At 44.5% G+C, this 19394-nt stretch overlaps 1 protein-coding gene across 5 annotated transcripts in view; it reads left to right on the forward strand.

The window, feature by feature from the left end:
- Positions 1-19394, forward strand: part of LOC146816482 (exportin-5-like) — a 1867381-nt gene that overhangs the window by 1123250 nt on the left and 724737 nt on the right. The window lies entirely within an intron of this gene.

A 19394-nucleotide genomic window follows, 5' to 3' on the forward strand; every position in this document is an offset into this window, starting at 1 on the left:
AGCGTATTCTTACGCAGGCATGCTTTGTTAAGAATATCAGGTTTCAAGCCGGAGGTGCAAACCTCCATCCTTAACCAACCATTCGACAAGGCGCATCTCTTTGGCCCAGCAGTTAATACCTCACTGGAAAAGATAAAAAAGGACACTGAGGTTACAAAGTCCATGGGAGCTTTACAATTACCTGCAACTATGGGTTCCTTTCGTCGCTCCTTTTACAGAGGTGGTTCCAAAACCATATCCACCGAAAATCTCTCCTCCTCTTACAAGGGCTACCACCAATCCGCCTCTTCAAGAGGTTATTTCAGAGGAGGTTTTAGAGGAAATAATAGTAAGGGAAGAAGCAAAGGTAACTCCACGCACTTCCCCGCAAACAAACAGTGACTTCCTTCCACTATCCCCTGATCATTCTAACCCTGTCGGGGGACATCTCTCTCCATTCCTACCTGTCTGGAATTCAATCACCTCAGACAAGTGGGTACTACAGATTATCCAATATGGTTACTGCCTGGAGCTTACAGACACGCCCCCAAATATTCTTCCAAGATCACATGCACTGTCACCAGAGCATCTTACCCTTCTAAAGCAAGAAGTTCTCTCTCTTGGAAAAACACGCTATAGAGCCAGTCCCATTACAATACCAGGGGGCCAGGGTATACTCCCTGTACTTTTTAATTCCCAAAAAGGACGGCTCTCTCTGGCCTATACTAGACCTCAGAGAACTAAAACTGTACATTCTGTTGGACCACTCTCACATGGTCACACTCCATCAGATGCTCCCACTCCTTCAGCAAGGCGACTTTCTGTCCACTCTGGACTTACAGGATGCCTACTTCCATATTCCCATTCACCCTGCTCACCGAAAATATCTCAGGTTTGTGGTGGACGGCCAACATTATCAATTCAAAGCTCTCCCATTCGGAGTAACTACAGCACCCAGGGTTTTCACCAAATGCCTAGCCGTAGTCGCAGCTCATCTAAGAAGACGGCACGTTCACGTCTTCCCTTACATAGACGATTAGCTAATAAAAGCCAACTTGCAGCAAAGCTGCCTATGCCACACTCGAAAAACAGTCCAACTGCTTCACCACCTTGGGTTCACTGTAAACCTCACCAAATCTCATCTCCAACCATCCAACACACAAGTGTATCTAGGAGCCACAATAGACACTCCGAAATCTCTAGCGTGTCCCAACCCAGTCAGATTCCGCAACATGCAGACTCTAATATCTTAGTTTTAGCCTCAACACTCCCAGCTATAGTGTTCATGCAATTGCTGGGAATAATGGTGTCTTGCATTTTAATCGTTCCATATGCAAGACTCCAAATGTGTCCCCTAGAGAAATGCTTGGCACGTCACTGGAACCAGGCTCTAGGTGAGTTATCAGATCTAGTGTTGGTGGATAGCCGCACCCATTGCTCTCTGCAGTTGTGGAACATACAAAACCTTTCCAAGGGGCGGCCATTCCTCGACCCGGTTCCATAGATATTACTAACAGCAGATGCATCGCTCACTAGTTGGGGAGCTCATTTTCAAAAACATACCATTCAGGGCATGTGGACTCTGCAACATAAACAACTCCACATAAACCATCTAGAACTACTAGCAATTTTTCTAGCATTGAAAGCATTTCACCTTCATCTAGTAGGCAAAGCTGTCCTAATTCATACAGACAATATGACAGCAATGTACTACATAAAAAATACGGGGGGGTGACACTCTCTCCAGCTCTCCCAGCTAGCCCAGAGCATCTGGAGATGGGCCATACCTCACAAAATATATCTCCTTGCAGAACACCTTCAAGGAATAAACAACCAGATTGCAGATCTGCTCAGTCGTCAACGAAAACAGATCCGGGAATGGGAACTCCACCCTCAGGTTCTCCTCCTATTTTACCAAATATGGGGCTTTCCAGAGATAGATCTGTTCGCCACCCACCTAAACGCAAAATGCCCAAACTTCGCATCCAGTTATCCACACCCATTGTCCAAAGGTAATGCACTATGGATGAACTGGTCAGGGATATTTGCTTATGCTTTGCCGCCTCTCCCACTCATTCCATTAGTGGTTCGGAAGTTCAGACAACAGTCCCTGACACTAATCCTAGTTGCTCCCACCTGGGCCTGTCAACCCTGGTTCACAACACTGTTGGAGTTATCCGTAGTTCCTCACCAAAAACTACAGCTCACTCCCAATCTTCTCACTCAGAACCATGGAGGGATAAGAAATCCAGATCCCAGTCATCTCAACCTTGCAATCTCACACCTAAAATCCTAGAGTTTGGCTATCTTAATCTTCCGCCAGACTGCATGAGTATTATCAAGGGAGCTAGGCGCCCTACCACAAGAGCATGCTATGCAGCAAAGTGGAAGCGGTTTGTGATTTACTGTAACAACAATCACATCAATCCGCTCAACGCTTCAGTCCAAAACATCCTTTGTTATCTATTACATCTCAAGCGTTACACTTTAGCGTACATATCCATATGCTTACATCTTGCTGCAATAGCTGCATATCTGCAAAACAGACAGCATTTATCTCTTTTTAAAGTACCTGCTATTAAGCATTTATGGAAGGACTTAAGAGTCATTCCCCCCATACTTCCACCTGCTCCAGTGTGGAATCTCAACATCGTTCTTACAAGACTCATGGGTCCACCTTTTGAGCCATTGCACAAATGTGAACCATAATTTCTCTCTTGGAAGGTAGACTTCCTCATCGCCATCAGATCTCTGAGAAGAGTGGGTGAGCTTCAGGCACTAACCATAGAAGTGGTTCTTAGGACCAACCAATTTTTTTTTACCTCAAGTCATTTCTGCCTTTCATATCAACCAATCTGTTGAGTTGTCTGTGTTCTTCCCTCAACCAGATTCGGTGGCAGAACGTGGTCTTCACACATTAGATGTAAAAGGAGCATTACTAAACTACATTGAAAGAACAAAACCTTTCAGGAAAGCAAAGCAACTTTTTGTTGCTTTTGCTCCACCACATAAAGGCAATCCAATATCAAAATCAGGTATTGCAAGTTAGATAGTTAAGTGCATTCAAATATGCTACATTAAAACTAAACGCTCATTAACAATTCCCCCTAGAGCGCATTCCACTTGCAAACTAGGAGCCTCTATGGCATATTTAGGAAATATATCCATAGATGACATTTGTAAAGCTGTAACATGGTCTACACCACACACCCTTACAAAACACTATTGCATAGATGTGTTAGCTAGACAACAAGCTAGTGTGGGCCAGGCAGTTTTACGTACACTATTTCAGACAGCTGCAACAGCTACAGTTTAGCCACCGCTTTGGGAAATAACTGCTAGTCTATGCATAGCATGTGATCTACAGCTCACATGCCTCGAACGGAAAATGCTACTTACCACGGTATGCATCTGTTCTTGGCATGTAGAGCTGTAGAATCTCATGTGCCCACTCGCCTCCCCGGGAACCTATACCTGTTGCAGTACTATCTTACTTAGATACAATATACATGGACATCTCTCTTTACTACTCGTACTAACTCCATCATCTCCCTCTGCTGCAAAACAATCTAAGGATGAAGTCGATGCCCATGCGCACTTTCACCGAAAGGAGGAGTCACCTACCTCGTGACTGGAAAGACTTCTTCGAACAAAAACAAAGTGCAAACATCCAGACCCAACACTAGATGGCGATTTATGCATAGCATGAGATTCTACAGCTCTACATGCCAAGAACAGATGCATACTGTGGTAAGTAGAATTTTCCTTTTGTACAGTGCTACAACTAAGTAGTTGTTACGTCTTCTACTTAAGTTCCAGAAGCATTCACCTTCCCTCAGACCCGTGCCCTGATTGGTCCTGTTGCTAATTTGAACAGTATGTTTCTCATAATCCCTCTATACCCTAGCCACCACTACGCAGTAAAGTCTCCATTCGCTTTGTTTCTTTCACTGACCTTCATTAATGTTATCTGAATCTCAGGGGATCAATTCCGGAAAGTTGGTACATGAAGATACTAATTTCAGAGGTTCCATACATCAGTCTACTGCCAGTAGTGAACCTCTTACTAGTTTGCAATGTGCAACCCAATCCAGCATCACTGTGCTTCTCTGCATGACTCCTGAACACAATTAGTTCTACCATCCGAGAATTGTTCAGTACTGTAAAGACGTTGCATTAGGCCAGAGCTGTATCCACAAACAGAGCCTATAAAGGAAAATATAAAATTGTGTGTATCTGACGTAAAAACCAAGTTCTCTATCCACCCACAGTTCTACCGCATCTAATGTGGCTGTGGCTGTGCCTTTAGCTTTTGGCACATGCAGGTTTGAACCACCCCTTAGTTAAGGTGCATCTCTCAGCTGTCTTGTGTATCAGATATGCAAAGAACCACCATTGTTTGTGTTTTAATAGTCATTGAAGAGTTTATCAAAGGACTTTGCAGAGCTTTTCCTCCTGCAAGGCACCTGCCTCCGTTTGGGCAAATGAATATTGTGTCATCACAGTTGAGGAGTGTAGGAAAGTGGGTTTCTGTTGCAGTAACCCCCACACTTTTTGCCAGACTACTGATGCACATTGACTTGATGTGCCCTGGGTCCCTGCCAATCAGGTTCCCAGGGCCTGTGTTCTTTCCCCAAAACTAACCCAATTGGCATCTCTGGCCCCTGGTAAATGGTACCAGAGAAGGCCTCTTAGGGCTGCAGCACTTATTGTGCCACCCTTGGAGGTCCTGTACCCTGACACTCACTCACTGTGTCTTGGTGGAGAACAAAGTGAAGAGTCGACGTGGCACACATCCCTGTGTGCCATGCCCACATACCACTGCCCTGGCATACATCAGTCAGCCCTCTAGCTGGGTGCCCTATGCCAGTGGTGAGGGTACAGGAGCATGAGCCATTAAACCCACACTGATGCCAGTGTGGGATCTAATGTAAAATGCACGACAGAGAGCATCTTAGAGATGCCCCCTGAAACTCGACCAACTTCTAGTGACCTGACTGAGTGGCTGCTTAGACTGCCACCAACAGACAAGTTTCTGGACCCCTTGGTCGAGAGCTGCTGCTCTCAGGGGCCTGAAACAATGCACATCCTGGGACGAGGTGCCAAGATTCCTCACCCAGGATGGGCAGGGTTCACGAAGAAGAAGCTTCAAAGGCATGCCGCCTTTGTGAGCCTCTCCAGACCATTTGCTGCTTTCAGCAACCGGTCCCCACTGGTTCTACCCCCACTTTGGGCAGGAGAACCGGCAGAAAAAACAAGTGAGGAAGAGAGGTGTGCCCCCTCCACCCCTGAAGCGGGGGAGGCGAGGTGAAGCACAACCTCAAGTCCCCGCCATCTTGAGGATGGGGGACCCAGCCAACCAGGGACAGGCTCCTGCCCCCTCCCACTGGAGAGTGGCAGAATAGGGGGTGTACCCACCCCAGGGAAGGGACCCATTGGTCCCTGCCCTTTACCTACCTGTAATGCCCCTACATTTAGTATTTAGGGGCACCCTGAACCATCCTCAGATCCAGCAACCACAAGAAAAAGAAGAGAAGAAGGACGAGAAGCCGTGCAGCGCTAACAAGAGGACGACGCCCACTGACTTGGCCCCAGCCCTACAGGCCTGTCTCCCTCGAACCTGCTCCCGGCATGTGCAGCGGCCAGCAACCTCAAAAACCCCGGAGGACCTGCCTGCCTTCACTTTCCAGGCTGTTTCTCCCGTGAACACCGGACGTGTTTGAACTGCAGCTTCTGGTGCCTGCCAGGAACCGCGAAACCAGCCCACTCTGCACCCGCCGAACCTGGCCCGAACTCAAGTGGAAAAATACCACGAGGAGGTCCCCCCAGCAATCCTGACCCGAGACGCGGCGACCCCTGACCCCCCTGACCTGCCTCAAGCCTCCAGATGATGCCTGCAGCCTCAATCCAGTTGAACCTCCTACCGCGACCAGAGCGGGTAAGAATACCCGACGTCCCATGGCACCCCTGAACCCGACACCCCACGGCCTTGTGTGCCCAACCCAGCGGTGCCTAACCAACCCTCAACAACCCTACTTACCCCTCGAAGTGGTGGTCACTCATGGAAGAGCCTCGTCCCCGAGCTTGCAGTGTTTTCTTTGTCCTGGAGGATCTCCATTGAAATCAACAGGGCACCTGACCTCAAAACAGCACCTGCACCCGGCCGCCCTAGTGCCGCTGAGGGTGCCCCTTTTGTTCTAACTTGGTCCCCAACTTGCCCTGAGCTTACCCTAGGAGCTTTGCTCCCACAACCCCGTGGCCTGCTTACCAGCAGCCACCAACCGGAGGCCACCTATCCTCCATAGGATAAGATTGAGCCTCAACACTCTGCACCTGGCCGCCTGAGTGCCGCTGAGGGTGCAAAAACAGTGCATCACTGACCCTGGGAGACCCCCGAGTCTAACCCAAGAACCCTAACTCAAAAGACCGATTACTTACCTCGAAACCGATAACCTGTTTTTCCTCATAGAATAACATTGACACTTTTTCTCCCAAAAAGTTTCCAAGTGTCGACTTTTGAAAACTATGAATATTCCTTAAAAGTCACACAAATAACCAAAACACATTTTCTCAACTGTTTTCAGGAAATGTCCCAGTGCTGAATCTAGGTGTCCAGCACTGAGTAAGAAAAGTAACGATAAAGTAACTTACCTGCGAATTGAATTTCCTTCCGTAGGATAACATTGGTGATTTTATGTGAAAAAGTTTCTAAGTGTCAACTTTTGAAATACAAGAATATTCTTTAAAAATCGTACATCTAACTAAAACGCATTTACTCAACTGTTTTCAGGAAATGCCCCAGTGCTGAATCTAGGATCCAGCTCTGTGTTAGTGTAAGTAATCCGAAAAGTAATTCATTGCATTTTTACTGAAAAAACCTATTGATTCCTATGTATTGAGTCTACTAAGTTTGTGCATTGATTTGCAACCCCTGTAAACTCGAATTGGTACAAAGTCCTACTGTATTTTGAAAGTATTCAACAACAGCATCTTGTAGCTGAAAAGTATTTATATACTTACCTGTACCAGGCTTGCTTGGGCGTACAGAAATAGATTCAGGGGGGCTCACAAAAACCCAAAACCAGTCCTGGATTGATTTTGTAGACTACTCAGTAAAGACACTAGGTGGCTGGTTAACTGGAAACAATGTGCATGACTTTAATGGAATTTACCACCTGTTTATGAAGGAACACATATTAAGTAATTGCATTGATGAAAAATTGCATCAGTACCTGGTTGACCTAGGGCCACTTTCTCCCCAAGAATTGGGAAAGAAGGCAGACCACTGGGTCAAAACAAGGGTCACTAGGACGTCCACTGGGGGTGACCAAAAGAAAGGGGTTACAAAGCCTCCCCAGAAGAAAGACAGTGAACCCCTTAAAGATAAAAGTAATGAGTCCCAGGTAGCCTCCTAAAAACCTGTCCAGGAGGGTGGGCCCAAAGACACCTCACAAACTAAAACAAGGTACTAAGGTAAGAATTGGGATCCCAACAGAGTATGGTGTTACAACTGCCAAAAAGCAGGACACCACATCAAGGACCCTAGCTGTCCTAAGAACAAAGTCCCTAGCACAGCTCCAGGGGTGGCTAGTGTAGCTCCAGGGGTTGCCAGTGTAGCTTTGGGGTAGGGGTCCTCAGATGAGGAAGTCCTCCTAGCCTTCAACTGGAAATGGGCCCAAGAGGTAAGCTGGAAGTTCCAGAGGGGAGTAGACACTTCCACCACTTACTGGTGAATGGAATCCCAGCCACTGCCCTGAGAGATACCTGTGCCAGTCACACTGTGGTGTATAACCGGTTGGTTCTCTCAAACCAGTATGTCCCAGGGGAAACACAAGAGTAAGGACTGTCCCTGGGGGGGGGGGGTTCTGTTAGGCCTGTTGCTGTGGTGCTCCTAGAAATAGCTGGGGGCCTTAGATGGAGAAAGATGGTAGTCAGTAAAGACCTCCCCCTTGATTGTCTCCTGGGGAATGACCACACAGTGGTTAGTCAGAGCCAAAGAGAGGTACTGGTCCAGTGCCAGACCTCACCCAAGAAACCTAGGGGGGCTCAACCTGATGTTAGTTCAGCTAAGCCCCAAAAGAAAAAGAAGAAACAGTGTAGGAAAGGTGGGCAACTGTTACCCACAGTTCCAGTTGGCCATGTAGATTCTATCCCAGTAAGGGAGAACTCCAAACTTGGCACTGGTAAAGCCCCCCCAGCAAACAATAAGACCTGACCAGTCAGGCAACTGTCCAGCCTGAGTTGGTGGCTCCTCAGCTGGCAGAACAGATGGGGGAAGACGGGTGTTCACTATCAAGTTTAGTGACCCCCAATCCTAAAACAGCAGGCAGGCAGCCAGAGCAGAGTCTCCTGGCCTTTGGGCTGGGGGATGGGGGGGGGGGGGGGGGGGGTGACTTGTGGAGGAAAGTGGGTTTCTGTTGCAGTTACCCCCAACTTTTTGCCAGTCTACAGATGCACTTTGACTTGATGTGCCCTGGGTCCCTGCCAATCAGGTTCCCATGGCCTGTGTTCTTTCCCCAAAACTAACCCAATTGGCATATCTGGCCACATGTCAGTACCCACGGCACTGTGACCAGAGAAGGCCTCTAAGGGCTGCAGCACTTATTGTGCCACCCTTAGAGGTCCTGTACCCTGACACTCACACACTGCCTTGGCATGAGCATGAGCCGTTAAACCCACACTGATGCCAGTGTGGGATCTAATGTAAAATGCACGACAGAGAGCATCTTAGAGATGCCCCCTGAAACTCGACCAACTTCTAGTGACCTGACTGAGTGGCTGCTTAGGCTGCCACCAACAGACAAGTTTCTGGACCCCTGGGTCGAGAGCTGCTGCTCTCGGGGGCCTGAAACAATGCACATCCTGGGACGAGGTGCCAAGATTCCTCCCCCAGCATGGGCAGGGTTCACGAAGGAGAAGCTTCAAAGGCATGCCACCTTTGTGAGCCTCTCCAGACCATTTGCTGCTTTCAGCAACCGGTCCCCACTGGTTCTACCCCCACTTTGGGCGGGAGAACCGGCGGAAAAAACAAGTGAGGAAGAGAGGTGTGCCCACTCCACCCCTGAAGCGGGGGAGGCGAGGTGAAGCACAACCTCAAGCCCCCGCCATCTTGAGGATGGGGGGACCCAGCCAACCAGGGACAGGCTCCTGTCCCCTCCCACTGGAGAGTGGCAGAATAGGGGGTGTACCCACCCCAGGGAAGGGACCCATTGGTCCCTGCCCTTTACCTACCTGTAATGCCCCTACATTTAGTATAGAGCTCAGTTCTTGATTGTGTGAATTCATTTGCTGGCTGAGTGTGTACATCAAATGCTTAACACTGTCCTCTGATACTGCCTTACTCCTCGACCAAGCTACCACTATTAGAGAGTAAGGTTCTATCTAACTTTAACCTCTGCCTACCTCTGGGGACACTTGGAGTCTATACACACTGTACCTCACTTTGGTGCAGTATTTATAGAGCCATTTTCTTACAAGGAGGATTCCATTGAAGCTTATCTCAACAGTATTGTAATAACTTTCTTGGAAAGTTTCTTTTCAGCAGACAATAACATCAGCCAGAAGAACCAGCTTAATTCACGCTTTCATAGTTCAAGAAACTTTTCTACAGTTTCAGATGGACAGTTATCTTGAAAATGAATCCCTGTTTCATTCCCATGGATTTTCACCTCAGTGAGTCCGTCATGTTAAGACTTTTTTTTTCCAAAACCCAAACAGTGCAGTCAAAGGGGCTCTACATACTTTTGATGTCAGAAGATGCCTTAAGTTTGACTTCGAGAGAAGAAAGGATTTTTGTGAATCAGACCTATTACTATTAGCCTTGGGGCCAAAAAGGGGAGCCATTATGTAGATCAAGGCATAGCTCGTTAAGTGACAGCAGCTATATTGTTCTGCCACCCTAAAGCAGGTTGTCTACTGCAGGACCCAGTTTCTGTACATTTAACAAGACATATTTACACATCAACAGCCATCTTTACTGGAGTCCAAATATTCAACAGCACGGTGGAAACCAGCAAGAATAGCCATACTTATACACATCACTACTGTTTGGATATGGTAATACAAAAGATTTAAGCCGTGTGACAAGCAGTTCTTCGACATCTTTTTTTCGTGCGGTGAGCCTCTCCTTCTCTACTTACCCACCATCCATTTAATGATTAACATGTTGCATGTCCGTCTGTAATGTACATGTAGGAAAGTAGGATCTTTCTTTTATGGTTACCCTCACTTTTTGCCTGGTGTCAGTATGGTTTGACTGTAGTTTGCTGGGATCCTGCTAACCAGGACCTCCGCATCTGTGCTCTCTCTCCCAAAATGGCTTTGGTGCCTTCACTGGTGTACCCTTATAAGTCCCTAGTATAAAGTACTAAGGTACCTTGGGCATGGGTACATCAGGGGTCTCTAATGGGCTGCAGCATGTATTGTGCTACCCATGGTAGTCCAATTAAACTCTGACTACAGGGCTGCCATTGCAGCCTGTATGAGTTGGTGTTTGTACCTCTCACGACAGATATACGTTTCTTTATATCTGAGGTCACTGCTCTTAAAACCTATAAGTAGGCTTTCCTGTTTTCAGTTTCTATTTTTGGTAAATTCTGGTGGGGTTTTATCAGTGTTTTCAAGTGATTTCAATACCTTTAAAAAACAGTGGTTATCAGTGGTTACACATTTTCGCGCCATTAAAAACTACAGAAACAGTGTTTTTCCGGAGTTTATGGAACGTTTTGCTTTTATTATTGCTTGCTTTCAGCACTGATAGCGCATGGTATATAGACAGCATTAGCATAGTGTATATGAGGTCCAAATAGATTTTTGCAAATTAAACTTATTGCAGTACACTATAGAATACTTTTTCAGTGAGTCTTTGGTCATGTACGCTCACTCTTTTCTTCCCATTTAAACTTCTGTGAAAAGGCCCTCTCAACATTGGCACTGGAGATGGGCAACGCCATAACAGCCAGTATTCAATTTGGTAACTCTGGATACTGACATAGCTTTCCATGCCAATACTGGTTCACTTGAAGATTGCGATTCTCAGGGCAGGTTCTGCAACATTCACGCAAATCTGGGCGCTTATGTCCTCAGAGTTATTGAAACGGTCAAAAATGAAGCAGCACTTTTGAAACTACGGAGGAAATTCCCCTTTACGGAAGGGATCTAGAACAGAGTACCACAGTGAGGTTTCATTGACTTCAAATGCCTTTGGTGGTGAAGGGACATTTCTATACATCATTGCAAGCCATTTCTCATACATTGTAAAATAAAAGTTCCTGAATTGCTCTGCACCTGTGCTTTGCTTACCAAGCCGCAAGCACTCTAACATGGAACATGTTGTAGTGCCAAAGTCACTAAAGGTGTAGCCCAGCCTACTCTCAAGGAGATGTTTCACATCTACACAAAATATGCTGAACGCTTGGTAGCCAAGGGTGTTTTGAGACTCTTGTTTTTTTATTATGTCCATTTCGGCAGTTATGTTTTCCTGTAAAAATCTAAGAATGCAGTAGAGTGTACTTTTTTGAAATCACTATCAAAATGTGACCAATGATCCTCACATTTCTTGTCTTTGGCATCATCACTCAGCAAATATTCTGTAAATGGTTGCCACATGGATAAGATAGCATTTATAGCCTTTTGGACTGAGAACCATCAGCTAAGGGACACAGTTGGGATGACTCTTTCTTTGATGCCACAGAAAGCACGAAATTATAAATATTTGTGTTCCTGTGCATGGGAAAACATTGCAACAGAATGGACTAAAAAGTCAATAGCATTCCTAATTAACTCAGAAGATTGTAAAGATGCTTTCAGCATACCATCTTACAAGTGGCAAGGATTTCTTACAGGGAAGCCCTTCAGCTCAGGTATCAATTCTGACAGGTCATCACACAACTTTTTCATATACGTAGATGAATCACTGCAAATACAAACTATATCACTCTTATCTTTGTTGGACTTGAAAAGAACCTTTTTTGCAGAACATTCCAAGTGACACTGTTTTCCATGTTTTCCAAAAGTCTGGTGTCATGTTTTCACCAGTATCCCAGATGCTTGGTGATAGCGCTCTTTTCACATATACTTGTCACTATACCTTGCATTGAACTTTTTAAAGCCTGAGGTGTTGGCAATTCGCCTACTATCAATACTGACTCACTAGAAACTGGGGGCTGATGTATTAAGGGTTTTTACCCATTCTCTGTGGGTAAATGTGATGACACATATTAGGAAGGATTCTTATGAAACCAGCCATATTACCTATCAGTGAAAGAATCGAACGCAGCCAAAATATCAAATATGATTTTGATATTTCCTGATTCTATACAGTTTATAAAATAATTAAATATGACCTAAAACATGCTTCTAAACCCTGCATCTTTAGACCAAAGACCACAAAACTGAAAAAAACAAAAGGAAGAAGAAACAATATTATAGGGACATCCCTAAACAACAAAACTCAAGCAGAATAATGTTAGCCCAAACTTTCTGACTGCTAGCATGTACAACAAGGTTACATTGTATTGGCTACTCCAGGAAGAAAAAAAAGGACTCTTTTACTCTCTTTTTCCTTTCTTTGAATGGCATTTAATTTGTGGTTGTGCAGGTGTTTTTTCAGTGTTTATATGTTTTCACTGGTGAGGGCTATTTCTCTTTCAGTGGGGTTTTATCAGTTATTATAGGTTTAAACCTAAAACCGGACAGCCTACCTATAAGTCACCCCTATGGTAGGCCCTTTAGGCCTGAGGGCAAGGTACTTGGCTAGAAGCGTGAGGGTGCCCCTGCATGCATGAGCAGGACATCCCTACAAACCCCGGAGTCGATTCTCCAAGCTTTCTAAATGTGGTTAGCTATGTTAAGACATTTAGTGGATATCAGTCATTATGAGAGGTCTAACTACATAATGGCTGCGCTGAACCTGATAATGTTTGTTACCAAATATTTTAGAATCATGACCCAACACTGATTCCTGTGTTGGAGATATGATCCCATGTACTGGGAGCTCCTTAGAGGAGCCCCCTGTACTCTCGGTTACAGCCTTTCAGGGTCTGCCAGCAAGCTAGTGCTGCTGCCGACCACAGGCACTGTTCTGCCCTCCTGCTGCTGAGCTGAGCTCAAGCAAGGAAGGTAGAAAAATAGGTTTCCTGTCTCAGGGAGTTGTGACCACCTCCCAGACAGGACTTAGTTTAGTGGTCTGGGGGCACTTTCCAGCGCCTCCAGACTGCATTGAAGGTCACATTTGGTGCCCTCCTTGCATACACCGTTTGAGCCAGTTCAGGAACCCTTGGTTACCGCTCTGGCTTGAAACTGGGGAAAGGACAGGGTAGTATCCTCCCCTCTGTCCAGCCCCTCTGGGAGGGATCTCGGAGTTGTTCCAACCCCTTCCTTAAGTATTTAAGGGCTTCCACATGGGTGGGTCCGCAGATTCGTTGTGGAACAAGTCACCTCTGAAGCCAAGACACTCTTTGACTGTCTGGACACTTGTACTTCACCTAGAACCGAGTTTTATCAAAGACTCCTGCTGTGCCTGGTTTTGCTGTTCTGCTAGTATTCTGCCTCGTCTGTATCTGTGCTTTGCTCTGGTTCTCCAGGGACCTGTGGACATCAAAGACATCCAAAGTAATCTCCCTTGGAGTGAATGAATCACTCCTCTGCATCTGCAGGCAAAGCATCAAAGCTGACCGATCTACTGTTCCTGTTGTCCTACGGACTTCCTGAAGCTCAGCAACACAGGCTGTGGTTCTTTGATTCCCCCCAGTCCTACCTGTCGTCTCAGCATTTTGGAGGACAGTATCCCTCGTCGGAGCCTCTGGGTCCAAATCACTGTGCACCTTTTCGACTTGTCCTTGCAAAAGCTTGTTGGCTCTGCACTCCAGAGATCTTCGGGCTACAAGAAGCTCCAGCATCCTCTGCATTATAGGCCTCCTTCCTTGGTGAGCTGCTTGAGATCCTCTTGCAACTCCTATGTCCTCGGCCTGAGGGTCCTCTCGAGAGTCTTCTTCTGCTTTGGCGGGCTTCCCTGCTTGCTCAGGGCCTGCTCTGACTCTCCTGCATGTGCTGAGTCCCTTTGACCTTGCTGGTCCCAACAATTGCATCTTTTGGTCTTCCAGGCAATTTCTACTGCAACTGCGACTTCTCCATTGACTTCCATTAAACACGCGGCTGTGTTTCCACTCTGCACACAGCCTTCTTGGGGTTTCTGGCTTCTTACCTTGGGTGGTTCCTGGTTCTTCAATCTCTTATAAGTCCGTTAGTCCAAATCCCATTCTCCTTTGCAGTTTACATTCCACTTATTTAGTATATGGTTTAGTCTCACCCTGGAGACCAGTGTATATTTGTGCTACCTACCTGATTTCTTTGAAGTATTCTTATGTGTATTATTGATATCTCCAGGCAGGAGATACACCAAGTGATAGCGATTGTGTTGTGTTAATAAATAGCTTTATTTTTCATAAACACTGTGTGGTTCTTTTTCATCTGATCTGCACTCTTGATTGAAAGTGGTAAAACAAGCTGCTTTACACTCCTTCAAGATAGGCCTGAAGGCTGCTCTCTACAGCTACCTCTTTGAGAGCTTTAAGGTTATCAAAGACCACTAAAATCACCATAAGGGTTGCCTGGATTAGTGCAAGGTGCAGCACTCCTTTAAGTGTGCACCATATTCTAAGCCAGCGTCCTACAGTACATATGGGTATATACATAATATTTATTATATGCACATGTATGGCTTTTTGATTCAAGCATGTGAATCTATGAAAGAACCAGTGCTGGAGAGAAAATTGTTACTTATATTTAACAATGGTTCTGCTGCTTTGGTTTAGTTCATAGATTTGTGTGTTCCTCTGTCCCCTGTTAGATTTGCTGCCTATTGTTATTTCATACTTGTGCTACGAGATATGAGGTATGGTGGCCTCTTGTGTGATGAATGTTCCACCTTCACCCCATTAGTTAAAGTCTGTTTTATTTGAATGATGTGAGTAGGGACTAAAAATGCAAAGTTAAAATTCTTACGAGGTTATTATTTGCTTTACAGTGCTTTTGAAATGTACCATAACACTACCAGCTTGATGTCAGGAATGATCCCAACATCTCCAACTTTAAAAGATACTTTTCAATACAGACGTGTTTTTTTTCTCTCACTGTAAAGCCAAGATTGGAAACCTCCATCTCCCCCAATTCCCATACACTCGAACGAGATGTCTATCATGATTCTGCAGAGTCACTTTTCATTTAAATGCGTGACCACAAGCTTATTTTTAATGTGCAGTGGAGGTGCCTGAGCATGTTGTGATGGCTACCTTCTACATTTTTGCTTCATGCAGCCAATCAGAGTGCTCGCTTCACGGGAGCGTGTCTCCCATGGGAGCGAATTGGCCCCAGGGAAAAGAGCCACTCTAGGCCAGTCAGAACGCTCTCTTTTTTAAAATTCAGTCTATGGGACTTTCCTAAGACATCCTCGAAACCAGCCGTCCAGATATATACAAATATTTTTTAGGCCTAATATCTCAAAATACTGAGCAGTTTTACACCAAATAACAAAAAGCACGATTTCTGGACCAAGATCTAAGTTGCTGGCAAATTTGATGTAGCTCCGTTCAGCAGTTTTTGTGGTAGCGCTACCTATAAAGTCTATGGAAAATGCGTGGGGATTTAGCATTTTGGGACCCCACCCCCTTTTCTAGTCGCATGCTTGACTGATCACCCCGAACCGTTCCATGCACATGCTAGGCAAAAAGAGAAACGTTTTGCGGAGATTCATCAAACGGCTCCAAAGCTATTAGCAAAGCAAAAAAGGCATTTCCTATGGAAACGCTGACCTAACTTTATGTATTCATATTTTCATATGTGTTTTTTCATATTCGTATGTAGGTAGAGAGCCCAATACCACTAAAACGCTCTTTAATTTCAGAGATTTATTGGGTGGTGTAGCCTCTATCACTAATTAATGTTATTCTTTCTTGCCTCAGGAACCATGTGCTGTTCCAAAACAGTGTCAAATCTCGTGCTGTCACAGCAGCAAATTATGTACAGCTTAAACACCTATACCAATACTCTTTTTGGTGCATATGCACTACAACTGAAATGATGCAGAGAAGATTAGCTATACCCTATTCTGAGCATGTCACACAAATCTGAGAGGGCATTCCTTTCTTAGGTTCTTAAACAATCTATTTTATGGTAGCTAGTAGAAAATGGCCTGCTAGGTCTTGCTTTTTTCTTGGGATTTGTCCCCAGCTTGAATAGGTTTCCTCAAGACAATAAAGATTTGTACCTGAATACTTCTGTAACAGAATTTTGAAAGTCAATGATTTTACTTCCACCATGCTTAAAATTATAATGTTTTGCTTTGGAAAATCCGCAGAACATATTGAGAGACACCCCTAACATATCTGGGGGTATTTTTTCATTCCAGGCCCCCCAGTGGTATCTTATCTGTGCTGAAGCAGTAAACCAAATTGAAAGTTTCTTCTTACAGAAGTATTAATCCCTTAGTTAGCACTTCACCTTCTCTTTTTGATACTAGCAACCAATTGAGCACATGTTTGTTTGCTCTTTTCAGCTGTCTTTTAACCAAATTCATTCATTCTGGATTCGTAGCTCTCTCTCCATTCGTACAGAAAAAATTGTAAATTTAAAATGCAGATCGCTCCAGTCTATCAAAGGCTTATGAATTTAGTATGTTCCATTAAAGCAAAACAAAATAGATAAACAGAGCCATAAGCCCTTTTGAAACAAGCTATGCAGCTTGTTTCCAAACGTTGCTGTGCATAATAAAACACAGAGTATGTAGCCAGATAGGAAGCAACAATTTGAGAGTGCTCTGAAACATTCTACTGGCAGTTGCTTCAGGTCCCTCTCTTTTGTTTTGACATTTTTATTAAAATTACAAGATAACTGAAGAATATGAGTTATCGTTAAAGTATATAATGCAAACAGTATCATCATAACAATTGGTATAACAGTTAAACTGAATAGTAGCGTATTAAGATGTGAGAACTTATTGCAAATAGATGTAAAATAAGAAATTATTTATTATAATAAGGAAGAGAAAAAAGAAAGAGAAAAGTTCTTGAATATAAAGGCTATTTGGAATGAGCACTCTAATTTGTTACTCACTTTCCCTAAATGCCTAAAGGTTGACCAGATCACTTGTATATTTAAAAAAAAAAAACAATCTGGTCTCCAGTGGTCTTTCACATTTCAGGTAAATCTGAAACCTGCGTTGGCTGGATAAAAATTCTGAGAGTTGTATCACCAGCCAATTAGTTGCTTCCATCAAAAGAAAACATTTATTGACCAGTTACTAGTTGGTCTTTCATTCCAGTTTTATCACTGAACTGCTCATCTAAAAATCTTAGAACATGAACACTCCACACTGGAGGGAGGTAGGTGCTGGGCTTCTCATCCTGCCTGACCTTTCTGTGACCTTTGATACGGTTGATTACAGTAGGCTATTGCAGGCTCTGAAGTTCCACACTGGCTTCTGTAGCCGGGTTCTGAACTGGTTTGACTCATTCCTGTCCAGTTGCCACCAAATGTTAAAAATTGGTGAACACATTTCTGACCTGTACCATTATGTTGTGCAGAGTGTCCCATGGTTCCATACTGGCCTCTACAGTCTTCAATTTGTATCTTGAGGTCCCGAATCAGGTGTATGAGGGGTCAAATGTATCCATTCGTCAGTATGCAATGATATACAACTAGACGTTAGAAGCCAATGTACAACCCCTACCCTTTTGAAACTCAAGCCCTGGATGTCTGACAGCATCAGCTGCATTTTTCTAAACCCACTTCTTAGAGACACAGCAGCACGTTTGGGCATAATCTATGTGACAAACTCAAGGAGGATGACTTTGACCCAACACTGTCTACCTGGGTGAAATCGCTAGGTTGCACACTCGCTCCATCTGTTTTCGTTATCCTGCAGCCACTTTTTTCTTCTCCACCTTAAGTTGAAAAAACTTCCTCACCAATTCAACTGACATTTGCTACACTTGCACTAATTCTCTCTAGTCTGGTCCTTGCAAATTTTGTATTAACTGCCATCCCGATACTCTCTCCAATAAAGCAGTTATTCACTCCGGCTGTTGTCCGTCACCCTAAAATCCAACCACATCACTCACACTCTCCGGGAACCTCACTGGATAACATTTAAACAACTAAATGCACCTCTTCCACAGCCACGGCAGTGCACTTTAGGAACCTATGTAAAGTGTGCTCCTGTTGACATACCTTAGTGTTTACGCTGATATATTTAATGGTTCCATATGAAGCACCCTAATGCCTCATGGTGATAAAGGTGCTATATAAAACTGAAACTCAGCAAATAAAAACCGATGGCAATTTTCTTTGATGAGACTTTGACACTAGGACACTGAAGGTAGATGTCTAAAGTCAGTCTTTTTGGAAGACTCAGTTGGTGTTAAAAACTAATGATCCAACGTTTAATGATGAGGCTTTGGATTTCTTGACAACTATGATGGATGGCTCACTATCAGGTGTTGCTTCCTTTTTGATGCAGTTGTCTATGCTGTTTGTCTTGGGTGATGTGAAAGTAGCAACGGTACCTTTCTTTGATGTCAAAGCCGTCAATGTCAACCAAAAGTAGCCAGAAAGTCAGGAGTGCTCATACCTTTTAGCCATATTCCTCCTGATAGTCCTTGGAAAATAAGAGCTGCTCCCACAGTGGTAGGATGCAGGTTCCTGTTCACTCTTTCCTTTTTCTCTTGGGTCTACCTTTGTCGCTTTGAAGTGTGCTCTTGCCTTCCCCTCAGGCAGATTCCTTCCCTCTCCCCTTTTAGGTTCTGTATGACTTTGCTTTACAAAAGTCACATTCCTCCAGTATATGAAAATGTGAGAGGGAGACCATATACAGATGGTCATTTGCTGTCTTTTTTTCTGCCACCCATTAACCCCTTCGATGCTGCGCAGATTCCGCCGCTGTGCTGGCGGAATCTTGCGCGGGCGTGGTCATGACGGAATGGTTCCGTCATGAGCACAGCTCAACCGTGGGTCATGACGGAACCATTCCGTCATGAGCACCGAAGGGGTTAAACACTTAAAACATGATAGCCTGGTTCTGCATTTCAGAAAACAGATTACTTTCATGGTCTCTATTGGAAATAGACTAATTGTTCTTTTGATAGTGGGGGGTTGAGTACCTTATTTTTTATATTTTGTACTATATTTATGAATAAGTAAGTGTTACGGACAAGACGTTTTACAACTTATGTCTCCTGCAACATGCAGATAGTCTAAGTGTCTTCAATATGAATCACATTCATCTCAAGGCTAACCAACAGTTTAATTTAACTGTCAGTTGTTCAGCTGTATTTTGTTATGATGGTGTCAATCTGTCATGTGATCCTCATTAGAAAAAGATGTTACTACTCCATTAACGTGGTTTTGTTGTGTAATATTTA

This window comes from Triturus cristatus, chromosome 6 (assembly GCF_964204655.1).
Source record: "Triturus cristatus chromosome 6, aTriCri1.1, whole genome shotgun sequence".
NCBI classification, from domain to species: domain Eukaryota; kingdom Metazoa; phylum Chordata; class Amphibia; order Caudata; family Salamandridae; genus Triturus; species Triturus cristatus.